Source organism: Falco biarmicus, chromosome 20 (assembly GCF_023638135.1).
Source record: "Falco biarmicus isolate bFalBia1 chromosome 20, bFalBia1.pri, whole genome shotgun sequence".
NCBI lineage: Eukaryota > Metazoa > Chordata > Aves > Falconiformes > Falconidae > Falco > Falco biarmicus.
The window spans coordinates 4877784-4890503 of record NC_079307.1 but is presented as its reverse complement, the minus strand read 5'-3'; the positions used below and the strand labels follow the sequence as shown (position 1 = coordinate 4890503).

Sequence of the window (12720 nt, the reverse complement as noted above, 5' to 3'; positions counted from 1 at the left end):
CATCTTTGAGACAAGCACAACAGAGTGAAGTTAAAAACATCTCTAACTATTTTCATGAAACTGTACGAACTCACCATCTTTGAGACAAGCACAACAGAGTGAAGTTAAAAACATCTCTAACTATTTTCATGAAACTGTACGAACTCACCATCTTTGAGACAAGCACAACAGAGTAAAGTTAAATTGAAATTATATTAACTATTCCAAATATTATTACTGGGGCATACAGATAACAGGTAACACAAACCTGAAGTTAAAGGGAGGAAGAAGTGTATATGCTTTTTTTTTTTAAGTAAGGAAAAGGTGCGGGACTTAGGAAACCAGGATTTTTTCCCTTGAATTGCTGCAGAAAAATGACAGAGTAAGGTGTATGCCATCTAGCTTAAGGTACCAACTTCTACTAAATAAACCAGAACCATTTTATTCTCAGAATTTGTTAGTTTAGCTCCATTCCTACCTTGTTAAATGTTTTTAGATCCTTTTGCTAGAAAGCAATACAGACATTTAGAGCTGTGTGTGTATGTACAAGAAAAGCATAAGTCACTTTTTGCTCTAAATGAAGACAACTGCAATTATTACAGCTGATAATTTCACCCATATACATAACAGTTACCCTTATTGCATTCAGTTTCTCCAGTTTATACAGGTTTTCCAAGTAGTAATGGGGTAAGGATGAGATGGAGGCAGAGAAGAGATTCAAGTAAAAGGCTAATACCATGGAAGTTAACAGGGCATTAAACAAATCAACCTTTTATTTATTATTATTATTATTATTATCTTAAATTTAGCTTTAAGCAGACCTATTTGGTAAAGGGCATGGCACATCTGCATTACAGTGCAGGACAGTCCCAAGGAGGGATACAGTGCAGGACAGACCAAACTGAGCTTGTTCAACCAAACGGGTCCAACGCGCAGAACCGAACCATTCTCTCCGAGCACTACAAGAGATTCCTCGAGCACCACCAAGACAGCTGCCCAACACACCCCCCTCATGTTTTAAGCTTCTTTCTCCAAAGGAGAGGCACCTTGTCACCTATTCACCTATTCCCTTTTCCTCGATAACTACACGTAAAGTGGCCCAGCCAGAAATACCACACAGTCTTAAAGCTACAGTAACTCCCTCCCATTACCTGAAAAACATAACTGGATACACAGCAGAAGTAGTCAACTTAATCCCTCACTTTGAATAATAGGTATTCCATTGAACGCGTATACACCCAAAATGCTGGCCAGCTCACACATGCCAATCCCCTATGCAAGCATGCACTAATATGGCAACTCTGAAACAAACAGCTGATGACACATTATGCAAGTGAGATTAAAATGTTGTCTATTACCAAAATTAATTATACACATCAAGACACATGCAATCTTTTAGATAACAGCATCAAATTTAGCTGAAATACAACAACCGCTTTCAAAATTAAGGGGGTAGATAGGTCCCTTGATTGCATAAGCCTTAGGAATCTATGGGTAAAGCTGCACATAAGTTAATTAACTGAAGAGAAAAGGCTGCATATAGAGTGCATAAGAAGCAACAGTCTTTTTTCCTCCTCTCCCCAGAAAGCACAATATTTTAATCCTAGAAGCCTGGGAAATCCACTCAGATTCAAATAAGAAATGTGCAGCTAACCAAGCCTCTCCTCATTCTGCTCCACCTGCAAAGCCAGACCTCTCCAGAATCCAGTCCTCCCACTTACGGATCTCAACCAGTAAGGAACTACTTTGTGCAAGACAACCTGAATCCCAAAGCAAAGATGACAAAAGTCACCTCAGGCCAGCCTGACCCTGTCTGAACACCATAAACACATGCAGCAGTAATCAAGTATTTCACTGAAAAGCAGAAACGGAGAAAAAGGATCCTGGGGAAAGACAACCCATCGTCCCTCCAAAGGCAGGAAAAAACAGTTAAGGTGAATTATCCCACATTTTTACCTGATGCACTTGAACTTTTGAGCTGCATTTAAGAATCCTAACACTACTAGAAAATATTTTAATGAAGAATTTAAGTGAAATAACGTTATCCCAAAACTTTATCCTATTTCCTGGGTGACCAGCAGGTCCAGGCTCATGCTCCAGCAAAAGAAACTGTTTATGGACAAAATAAAGTTGTACCTTTTTCGTTGGTTTAGAGCTAATTATTATCTGTTCAAGGATGAAGTGCAAATGCTCTATCCTAGAGATCTAGAAAGTTGTGTGAAACCTTTCTACTTATACGTAGACCACTCACATTCATTATTTAGGAGAACGCAGAGGTTTTGTCTGCAAAATCATCAGGAATTTCTCCTGTGCTTTGAGGTTCGGGGTGCACACAGCAGCCCCGCTGAGTGGGAGCTAATGTCTCCCACTCCGAGGCTGTCACCCCCTCACAGCGGCAGGCTGGGCACTCGGCAGATGCTCAGGGCTGCCCAAGGGTCCCCAGCACCCCAATGCATGCCAGCACCCACGGCGGGACAGCCGAGCCCAGGCCTGGGGTGGCAGGGCTTGCTCCCCCTGCCCCGCGCCCTGGGCAGGCCGCACGGAGCGCGGCTGCGGAGCAGGCCGGGAGCCGCTCCCGGAAACTTCGGAGCCCCTTGGCCGCCCGCCAGCGTCCTGCGTTTCTTTATTCTCCATCCTGCGTTTCTTTATTCTCCGAAGCGGGCAGGGAGGGAGGGACGTGGTGGGGAACCAGGGCAGGCAGCAGGCCACTGTCACAGCAGCACAGCCTCGCAGGCACACGCAGCACGTTCAGTGAGGCTGAGGGAGCTCCAGGGCCCCCCTGCACTTGCTTCACCTCGGAGGTATTCCATAAAACCAGTGGAGTAGGAAGAGGATGGGCTTTGTCCAGCTAGGCTGGAGGTAAAGCTCCCCAGCACACACATGCACACCCCCCGGGAAAACTCCCCTCCCAGACCTGAAATGGTTCCAGGCCACCGAGTTATGAAATCACAAGAAACAGAGACGGACCAGTCAGCTGTGTGAAGACTACAGCTGCGATTAACGTCCTTGCTAGTCACACTCTGGCGAGCACTTCATATAGAAGTTCCTCCTCTTTTCCCAGCCTCCTACCTGAGCAGTACCTAGCATGTCTTGATTTGCTGAAGATGTTCTCCAGTCCCCAAACCCTATGTCACTTGCATACTACAGCAGAAACCCAAGTAAAAGTAGCTAAGTGGAGTATAATCAATGAACACTGAAGAGCTCCCATGAATTTATCCAGCAAGTATTAATCTCAGTGAAACTCATCTTCACTTTGAAATAGCATTAAGTTTGACAGTAGTACTGAAAATCCCCTGTGTTAAGAGTATTCAGCACTATATATAATCATATAAAATGTATTTCACCTACTATTGTAAACACCATGCAAACTGAAGGCACAGCAGGGTGCGGTTAACAGATGGAGATTTAATTCCAAATCTAGCTGGCAAGTTTAGGCTACACGATAAAACCCTGTAGACATTTTGTCTGATAACTGATGAACATCAGCACATTTTCAAACAAGTTGTTCCACTCTCCCAAATACCAGGAACAATTAAATGCCAAGTCACATTTTGTTTTTAAAAAATAATTTAAGTAATTTAAATGCATCAAATTACTAAAAGTATGTCTTCTTAGTCATGCTGCATTAGGAAAATCTATTTACTGTAAAGCCAAGTGAGAAAAAATACACCTGGTAACACTGTGGATTAAAAATTATACTTCTCCAAGTTAGCTTACACATGCATGCACCATTCAGTACTGGACCAACGCCTAGTAACTACCTCAAAGCCAAGACAGAAAAAGATAGTTTTAAGACCTAATGTGTCAAAACACACCAGAGCAAGAAGGATTCCCAGCCTCCAACAGTACAAAGCATTCCATTCTAGCCCAGGAGATTGAAAATATAGCTGACCATAAATAGCACTGCATTCAGATAACCATGTTGGGGTTTTTTTCCTCCCATACTAAAATATTACCAGAATTCAAGTATCTGCTATCTCAAAAACTGATCAAAGACAAAAATATTTAGATTCAGACAAGGGCCCCAACCTTGGAAATACTTATTCATGTGCCTAACTTCAGTTCCATTTACTTCAGCAGGACTATTCACATGCCTGAAATTAAGCTTGTGTGTGTGTTTGCACGATGCAAGTATAAATTACTACAACTTGTGCCGAGATGAGTAAGAAATATTGTGAAACCCATACAAAAGAGAACAGCCAAAAACTGCTTGCTTGACAGAACTAATTTTTAATTAGAAGATGAACAGTTGCATTAGAAGCTTCTTCATTGCTTTATTAGTTTCATTTAAATAAGATACTGCTTTTGTTACAGGCAAACCCTCTTTCAGAACTCGTAACTTTGCAAGAGCAGCAGCAAAGACACCTGATCATCCCCAGCGCAGGAGAGATCAGAAATACTACAGGTTCACTCATTCATCTTTTTCACATATTAGAAAGAGAAGAGGAAAACCAAAGGTTAACTCAAAGTTCGACCTGCCCTCCTAGTAAAAACGCCAAACTATGCCTATTTAAAATTACATCATCCTACTTCAGGAGGTTTTCACCAATTAAATCAAGGAGAAGCATTAGATGCCTTCTGCCAGCACCACCTCCGTGCATTTTGGTGAAAAAGCAAGTTGTGTAACTAGCAGCCACACTCCTGGAATGCTGAGCTGGATTGTACTCTCCTCTTGCTCATACATACCCAAACAGATCCTACAACTGGAAAACCTGAAGTCTGTTCTTGGGTGTCAGTTAAAAAAATCACTGAAGAATTTCATGATTATTTTTAGTGCATCTAGTGCATACAACTCCTTCAGTACCTATTAAGCTTCATTTTCAACACCCTGGTTGGGCTTGCACTGACAGCAGTCAGAAAAAGGCTACATCTGTCTAAATCTAGCAGGTTTCAGTAAGTGCCTTGAAAGTACAGTAAGCATGGACATCTTAAATGCCATTCTGCAGATAATTCGCAGAGTTTCATCTTGAAAGAGACAGGAACTAAAAAAAAAACAAACAACCAAACCAGTCAGTTTGCTTTCCCAGTTTGCAGACACAGATATCCACCAGAGCAGTTTTTTGCAGGGCTTATAAAAAGCCCTGGGAAAGGTATTATGGGAGACTGCTGACATGACCTGAACAACAGCAGTACCAATGTGACCTTAATATAGATCTAAAGGCAGTCCTTCTGTCACAACAAAAAGGGGTAGCCATGTTCTGTATAGGACAGTGGGTGAGTAAAAGGAACTGATGAGATAGCACATGACAGGCGGATAGAGAGAAACACAGATGCAGCAAGTGGGCAGCTATAAGCAACCAAGAAAAAACGCAGACAGAAAAGTCTGCCATTTCACTATACTGCCCACAAACTACAGTGTAACCACATCAGCTATTCTGTGGACAACACTGATTCAACACATCAAGTCTATTTACCTTAACATAAACCCACTTACAGAGCAGCTTTATGCAGTGTCATCTTCTCCCCATATCAAAGTACATAAGCTCAGGAAGCCAGAGTTTTCTTCCTCAAAAAACCCACACTGCATACTGGTGACAACAGACTGGGACGCAAGGTGCAGAAAAGCAGCCAGGCTGAAGAAGGGACCCAAACAGCATGGAACCCGGGACGCTGTCAGAGCCTACAGACAGATCTTATGAACTTGTAGCAAGTGCACAAGGAGGCAAAACCGAGCTATGCAATAAAAAGTTTCCATGTTATTTTTGTAGGAGTCCAAGGCAGCAACCACAGCTGACGCAATGACTCATGGAAGAACTGTCTGTGGCATTATTAGCTTTAGATTACCAACAGCTTTGTGAAAAAGCCTAGTCACTGCCTTCTGGAAGGCACATAGGAAGTTTAGTGAAGCAACTGGAGAGCCCATATAGCCAGTATCTTCTGCGTTGACTCCACACAGCTCTCCACCTTCTAAACATTCCCAACAACTTCAGTGTTGGATTTGCCCTAATGAAGCATCAGTGAGTACCTCCAACCTAGCCAATGTTGTATTGTTTTTCTGGCCCACCAATGTTTCTAACCTTAACTAGAAAGTGTCATTCAATCTTCCTTTTAGGTTAGAAAACACAGAATAGCCAATACAGCCCATCAACATACTTCTTAATGGATCAGTATAAGCATCAACGCAAAGGACCAGCACCATGGCAACTGACAGCATTAAGCACTTAAACTAGATTAAGCCAAATTTTATAAAAATAAAGGGAAAAAAATTATGCCTTTTCACAAGTCTAGAAAGCTAGCAGGCTTCTGATCGTCTTTAAGATGAGAAGGTCAGGAGTTAAGAGGAAGGTATTTCTACAGGGAAAGAACATTCCACTGGTGCTAGCGAAAGCACCTTTCCATCACAGGGATGTTTCCTCTTTGAGCTTTAAAAAAAATATGTATCTATATAAAGATATATCTTTCATTCTTGCAGTTAACCAGAGATTTATTCTGGGTGAGGGTTTCATCAAGAGGGTGGAGAGAAGACAGCAGCATGAGAAGGGAGCTAAAAAAGAGAAAAAAAACCCCCAGTTTAAAAAGATGAAAGAAAAACAGAACACAAAGATAAATCTTCATGGAATGGATTACAGGAACACGGAGATTTTGGAGGTACATGGAATTTCCCGATGATACAGGTAGTACGTCCCTCCAAATGAACATTGCTCTCTCTGGGAAATACTCCTTTGCAGATAGATGTGAACAGCTCTAAAAGGATCTACACACTGCTAAAACAGACAAAATAAAAATAAATTAAAAACAACAAGCAGGGTACTTTGAATATACTATAGTCAACTGTAGTTCTTTCCTTAGCACCCCTTCACTGTAAAACTTTCAGATGGGAAGGGTTTAGATTTCTCTACGAACAGTAACGTTTGGAAAGGGTAGAAGAAACGCATCTCTAGAGAAGTTTCATCCACAGTTCAGTCATTCAGTCCCAGCCCAAGCAAGTGCCTCTGCTATTTTCCATGACACAAGCACTTGGATTTTTCCAAGAGCTGATGTCAGGGCTTTTCATGGAGAAAGAACTGCATTTACAGGGCAGGCAAGGAAGGAGGGCTTCCCCAGCAGCTTTTCTCAATGTGGCCTTTGTGCTGCTCTGCTGCCGAAGCCAGGACCCTGCAAGAACTTTTAGTCCCCGCAGAAACTCTACAAAGGGGAGGGGACAGAGACATTTTCAGCAGCCAGTACTGTTCTTCCACTCCTGACTGACTTCCAAGGCTCAGAAGCATCAGCTTCCCATCTACAGGGCCTGAAGTTACAGCCTTTTAAGACAAGGACATCTATTGTTTAATATATCTCCAGTGGAGTAGAAGCAGACAAACTAAAACTGGGGAGAGGGGCAGTGGAAGAGAAGATAAATAAACCAAGTTGCTCATGTTTCCCCAGCGCTACTTTTAGATTCAGCCTAACAGCAAGATTCAAGCAACAGGGATGCAGTTTGCCCAAGCAACGCAATTCAAAACCGGAATCAACTCTGTTCAGAAACCGATGAAGAACAGAGGCTGCCAAATCACAGGTGATTTCCTACCAGTTTCCCAACGTGACTGGTTACAAGTTACTAAATCCATCAGTTTCCACCTCTGGGAAAGAAAAATTAACATCTTTGAAATGGAAAAAATTAGATGAATTAAACACCAGAAATACTGAAAAAGGCCAAGTATTCTTCTAAGATGACCTTCAAAAAATGTTACCATAACAAAAATTTAAACAAAACTTTAGAGCACTGCAGAGAAGGAATGTCCACGATTTGTTCGTCGCAAGCTTTTATTGCATGACCCACTTAACAGAACTGACCAGGTAGAGGAGGAGCAAGGTCAAGCCTCATGATCTCAGAAGTTATGACCCAGTTTTCTCACTTATTTATTTTGAAGTAGGCTATAGACAACTATTCCCAGGCATGGAGAGCTCAAGCTTCCCTGAAGCAAGGAAAAGCAGCTGAAATATGCATGGTTTGGCCGTACTAGAGGAGCTCCAAAATAGCTCTTTTCTCCACATTTTCGTATCATCTTGGCACCCTGAGCTTCAGCTGTCTGCCGGGCGGGTAAGTGCAGAACAAGTATGTTCCGCTTCTTTTCTCCAGTTTTCTTTTCTGAAAAGCATTTTAAATCCCTTTGCCCACGAACTGCTCCTCTGCAAAAGGATCAAATAAAGCAACAAGGTTTCTTGCGCAGACAGGGCGTGGCAGTCAAAATTAACCTGCCTCCCTAAACTGGAGTTAATTACGGGGAAATGAAATGTTTGCTTTGCTTGCCAATAATTGCAATACAGAACTGGCTCAATGGAAGCAGCCCTACTCCCCGCCTCCCCACCACCACTCACTCCTCCTACACGGCGTCTGGAAAAGCTTTCTAGTTAGATGCACAAAAATCAAAGCAAGAGACAAAAGAACAAGAGCGCTGCGCCAGACAATTTTATTTTCCTAAACCAACCATAGAAACCTAAAGCCATCAGCCACCATGGGATGTGCTCTCACCCAACGCACGCATAAGGGCTTGGAGATCACTCGCGTTGCCCCAGCGTGTCAAGCAGTTTTTGCATTTCATTAGGCACACAGCCTAGCTCCTTATTAATGCCATACCTGGCTTGTGGTTGTTATGAACCAGCAACAAGACTAGTGTGGAAACAGTTCTTAAAAACAGCAGAAGACAGCAATTAGAAAGGGAGGAGAAAAAAACATGGTGCATGTAACACAACTGGAAATGTAGCTTTCAAAATACTGTAACACAAACTCCAATTACCCAGTTTTAAGTCCTGCAAATATACGTACAAGGTTCAGAGCCGTATTTGAATATTTGGCCCAGAGTTCACATTTCTGGTGAGTAAGTGAGTACAGTTGCCTGGCACAGGAACACCACACCTCTGTAGCTTGTAACTAATAAATACAGCTCGGGTGCTAGCTAGATACCAGTAAGAAAGTATCCACATTAAGACATATTTACTATTCCTCCAGCATGTCTTTCAAAAGATGTTTTAAAAAAAACAACAAGGCTAAGTTGTTGTTCTGCTCTTCAGCATTATGAACTCATGCCTGACTTAATACATCACTGGAGATTTATCTTGATATAGATGTTACCACAATTTGAACACATTAGCAGAAGTACATAGCTCAGCAACACCTTCACCGATGGATTTATATATTCAAAAGGCACTATCAGTTTGTCTGACCTACTGTACAACACACAATAACTAAGGTCAGCATGACTAAAATATTTAGCTCCAAGAAAGGCACTTTGTCTTAATTCACATTTTCCTTCAGTTCTCATTAGTTTGTTTTAAAGGTCAACATGCATTTACTGGTCCAGAAATGTAATGCCAACACCTCAAATCCAAGACTTACTTGTTCATCAGAACTAGGAATTTATCAGTTCAAAGCTAAGCATTCAACCAAAAAGCATTTTCAGCCTTGCCTTTTCTTTCTCCCACCCAGTTATGAACCTTTGGTCAAACTACACCCATTCTACATGGGATGTGCAGACAATATCCACCCTTACGACCTTTGCAAAGCTTCTAAATATTTGCCAGCTGCAATAAACTAATTTACAGCTAGTACGTCTTAAACTACCCAAAGGCAAAGGGCTCCCAGTGGCCTAATTTACACCAGGGAAAAACTGTATACACAATTTTACAAACAAAAGCTGTAGTGCAGAGAGGACCAAGAAATCAGTACCACGTTGTTGTTTAACCTGTATAGTGTTATTATTAGCTCTTAGTCCTGCACAGCTTCCAATCTAGCTAATTCTGCTGGTGAAGTTTTACTCATGTAGATGCAAACACTGAGGGCAATAGAAATCTAAACTATTTGAGACTAAATTAAAAATATGCAACTAACTGAATATTTCAGCTTACTTGCTTCAACACTTCCCAAGAGGGTTTCTATCCTAGCATTAACTCATATTTTGAAAGTATCCACAGAAAGTTTCTCAACCATACATGTCAGTTTTTCTTTTTTGTATATTCTGACAATGTGATGTAAACTGAACTAGAAAGAGATTAACAACACCACATACTTAAGTCAAAGCTATCTTAGTTATTTACATGGCCTAAGAAAAACAGAGAGACTTCTGTGATATGCAAACATATTATTTCTCCCCTGAAATGCAGGAGGTCTCACCTATAAAACACAAGACAAAAGATGCACATAGCATACATTGCACTAGAAGTGAAAAAATTTGCACAGGCATTCGCGGCATGCTTTGCTCCTTCACATTTCATCTTCCTCTTCATCTAAATTACAGGATAAATCCAGAAAGACCAACTGTAAAGGACTGGAGCAGAACACAGGATTAGGATTTCACAGCAACACCAAGCCTAGTTTCTTCTACTATAAAATGGAAGAGGAAAAGAAAAAAAAAAAAAAACAAACCAAAAACACCCAAACAGTAGCAAAGCCGTGGTACTTGCAAAAAGGCTCAGGATCCTGAGAAGTGCATACGAATCAAGTACATTGATATTAGTAGGCCTCTGAATATGTTTGTATGAGTATTTTCCTCTTGGGTCTCTTAAAATACGTAAAAATCCAAGAAGAAAGAAAAAAACATTTACTTAGTAAACCCACCAGCTGCTAAGAGGTGATGGAAGGAAAGTTCCTCAAGATGTGTGGCAGTGGGATAGAGATAACTGAGCTATCAGAAATATCAATACCAGTTTTAAGTTGTTTCCCCACCCACATCACTTAGACCAGTTCTTGGTACATCCTCCTCCATACAGGCACAATGGTGACAACTGCCAGCTCTCACCCAGGCTGAGAGCAGAGCTTGCAGTAACTTGCAGATTGTTGCTCAGTATTTCAGACAGTTACCTCTTCATGTCAGAGCCACCTACAGTGCTGCCTTCCTGGAAAATGAGCATCTGTCCACAAAGGGAAGTAACTAAGTAACCACTTTGCAGCATATCGACTCACAAAAAAATAAAATAAAATAAAGCAACCAAAAAAAACCCACAACCAAAACCAAAAAAACACAGACAAAAAAGCTTTTTACATATAACCTTTTTTGTATGTATATATGTAAAACCCAAATCCCCCCAGCAGTGATGAGCATCTCACAGCCCTTCTACATCAAATCCTCATAGCCATATATTATCAGAAACTATTGGAAATGGAGAGGAGTCTCTCAGTGCTCTGATGGCTGTCACTGTATTAACATTGCCTCAATTCTGCACCAACAGCACTGTCCGGATGATTATTGTGACTATCCTCTACTGATGCAATTTGCTTCATTTTTAGAAGACTTTACAATAAAAGACAAAAAAAAAAAAAAAAAAAAAAGGCGGCCAGTGAAAACTGTATTCAGAAAAAAAACCCACCCAAAACACTCAAAGATGGTTTCTTGAACACCAAAATCTAATTTAACATTGACATGGATAAAATGTCAGCTTATCAAAAATCACATTCATTTCAGACTGCAAAAGCTGATGAGGAGGTTCTGCTAACATGCTGGTATGCAATTCAGCATTGGGAAATGGAAAGAAGGTAGTGCTGCCAGCATCTAAGGCATCTTTTCTAGCTGTCAAAACCTTTGTTCTTGAGCTGAAACACTGAGGCACAGATTTTCACAGCAAGCATATTTAATTGGCCATTTTCACAATGAAAACAGAAAATAGTAACTAAGGTTTGCATAGCAGCTATTAAAAGAGGGGGGGAAAAAAACCCCTACAAACAAAAACCATAACCTAAGAGAAAAACCTCCCCTCTCACCCTTTTTCCAACAGATATTAAAGGAAAAATCCTCTCTCCCCCCTCTGCATTCAAGGAAGCTATTTTCTCAACTTCCAGTATATTCATATATGACAGAATAGGAACAAAGAGTCTCAGATATTACCTGTTTCACAGCACAAAGTAAGCTGAACAGGGAGATCCCAAAGGCCCATTTCCAGGGGGAGTACACTGAGACCAAGTCCTCTCCGAGGAGCACAAGCTACACCTCTTGGAAGCTTTCTGGCTTTTTTACGCTTATCCGATATCCTTGAGAGGCATCTGCCTGATTGTTTCACTGACCACTTGAGGGAAGGGAAGAAACTCCACCTCTTCTCTCCCACCTCCTCCCAACCACCATCAGCTGTGGCCCAACGCTGCACTGCTAATGGACACACAGAGAACAGCATCCGCGTACATCCCACAGAGACGGCATGCAACAAGAAAGCAGAGGAGAGCTAGGATTATAAAATTCAGCATTTCCAACTGTCCTGAGGGACAGAACAATATATACTTAAACATGTATTTATGTATATGTTTCACTGATACGTAAATTCTGTATGTATTTATGTATATGTACGTATGCATGTATATGTGGGTTTATATAGATATACACACACAGATATATATGGGCATGCATGTCATTACATCAGATCACTGATCAAAGAAACTGCATCACATGAGGCACATGAACAAAGACTTGGCATAGGGCAGTGAGATTTTTTTTTCCTTCAATCCACTTTCAGCCTTTTACAGGGTCACACTGTGCCACGTAGTGTATTTTGTTTTCAGGCATTTTGAAAACATCCAACCACCATGGCACCTGAAATGCACACAGTTTCAGAAAAGCAGAGCCTCTGTATTGTTTTAGAAGAGAAGAGGGCAGGAAAGAGGGTGAGAATGAAATCATGCCTCTTTCTGTCATCCAGAGAAAGAAACTAGGAGGTCAAACCAGGGGGGCAATAAGCTTACTGCTCTTACAGCTTGTATGACTGGTCAAGCCCTGGGGAAGAAGGATTGGAGGGTGAAGGGGCTGTTTTCTTTTTCTGCCCCAATAACCTAATTAAGTT

The 12720-nt window shown here is 41.4% G+C and overlaps 1 protein-coding gene across 5 annotated transcripts in view; it reads right to left on the bottom strand.

Moving 5' to 3' along the window:
* The window catches only part of ARHGEF12 (Rho guanine nucleotide exchange factor 12), an 82989-nt gene that overhangs the window by 47579 nt on the left and 22690 nt on the right, over positions 1-12720 (bottom strand). The window lies entirely within an intron of this gene.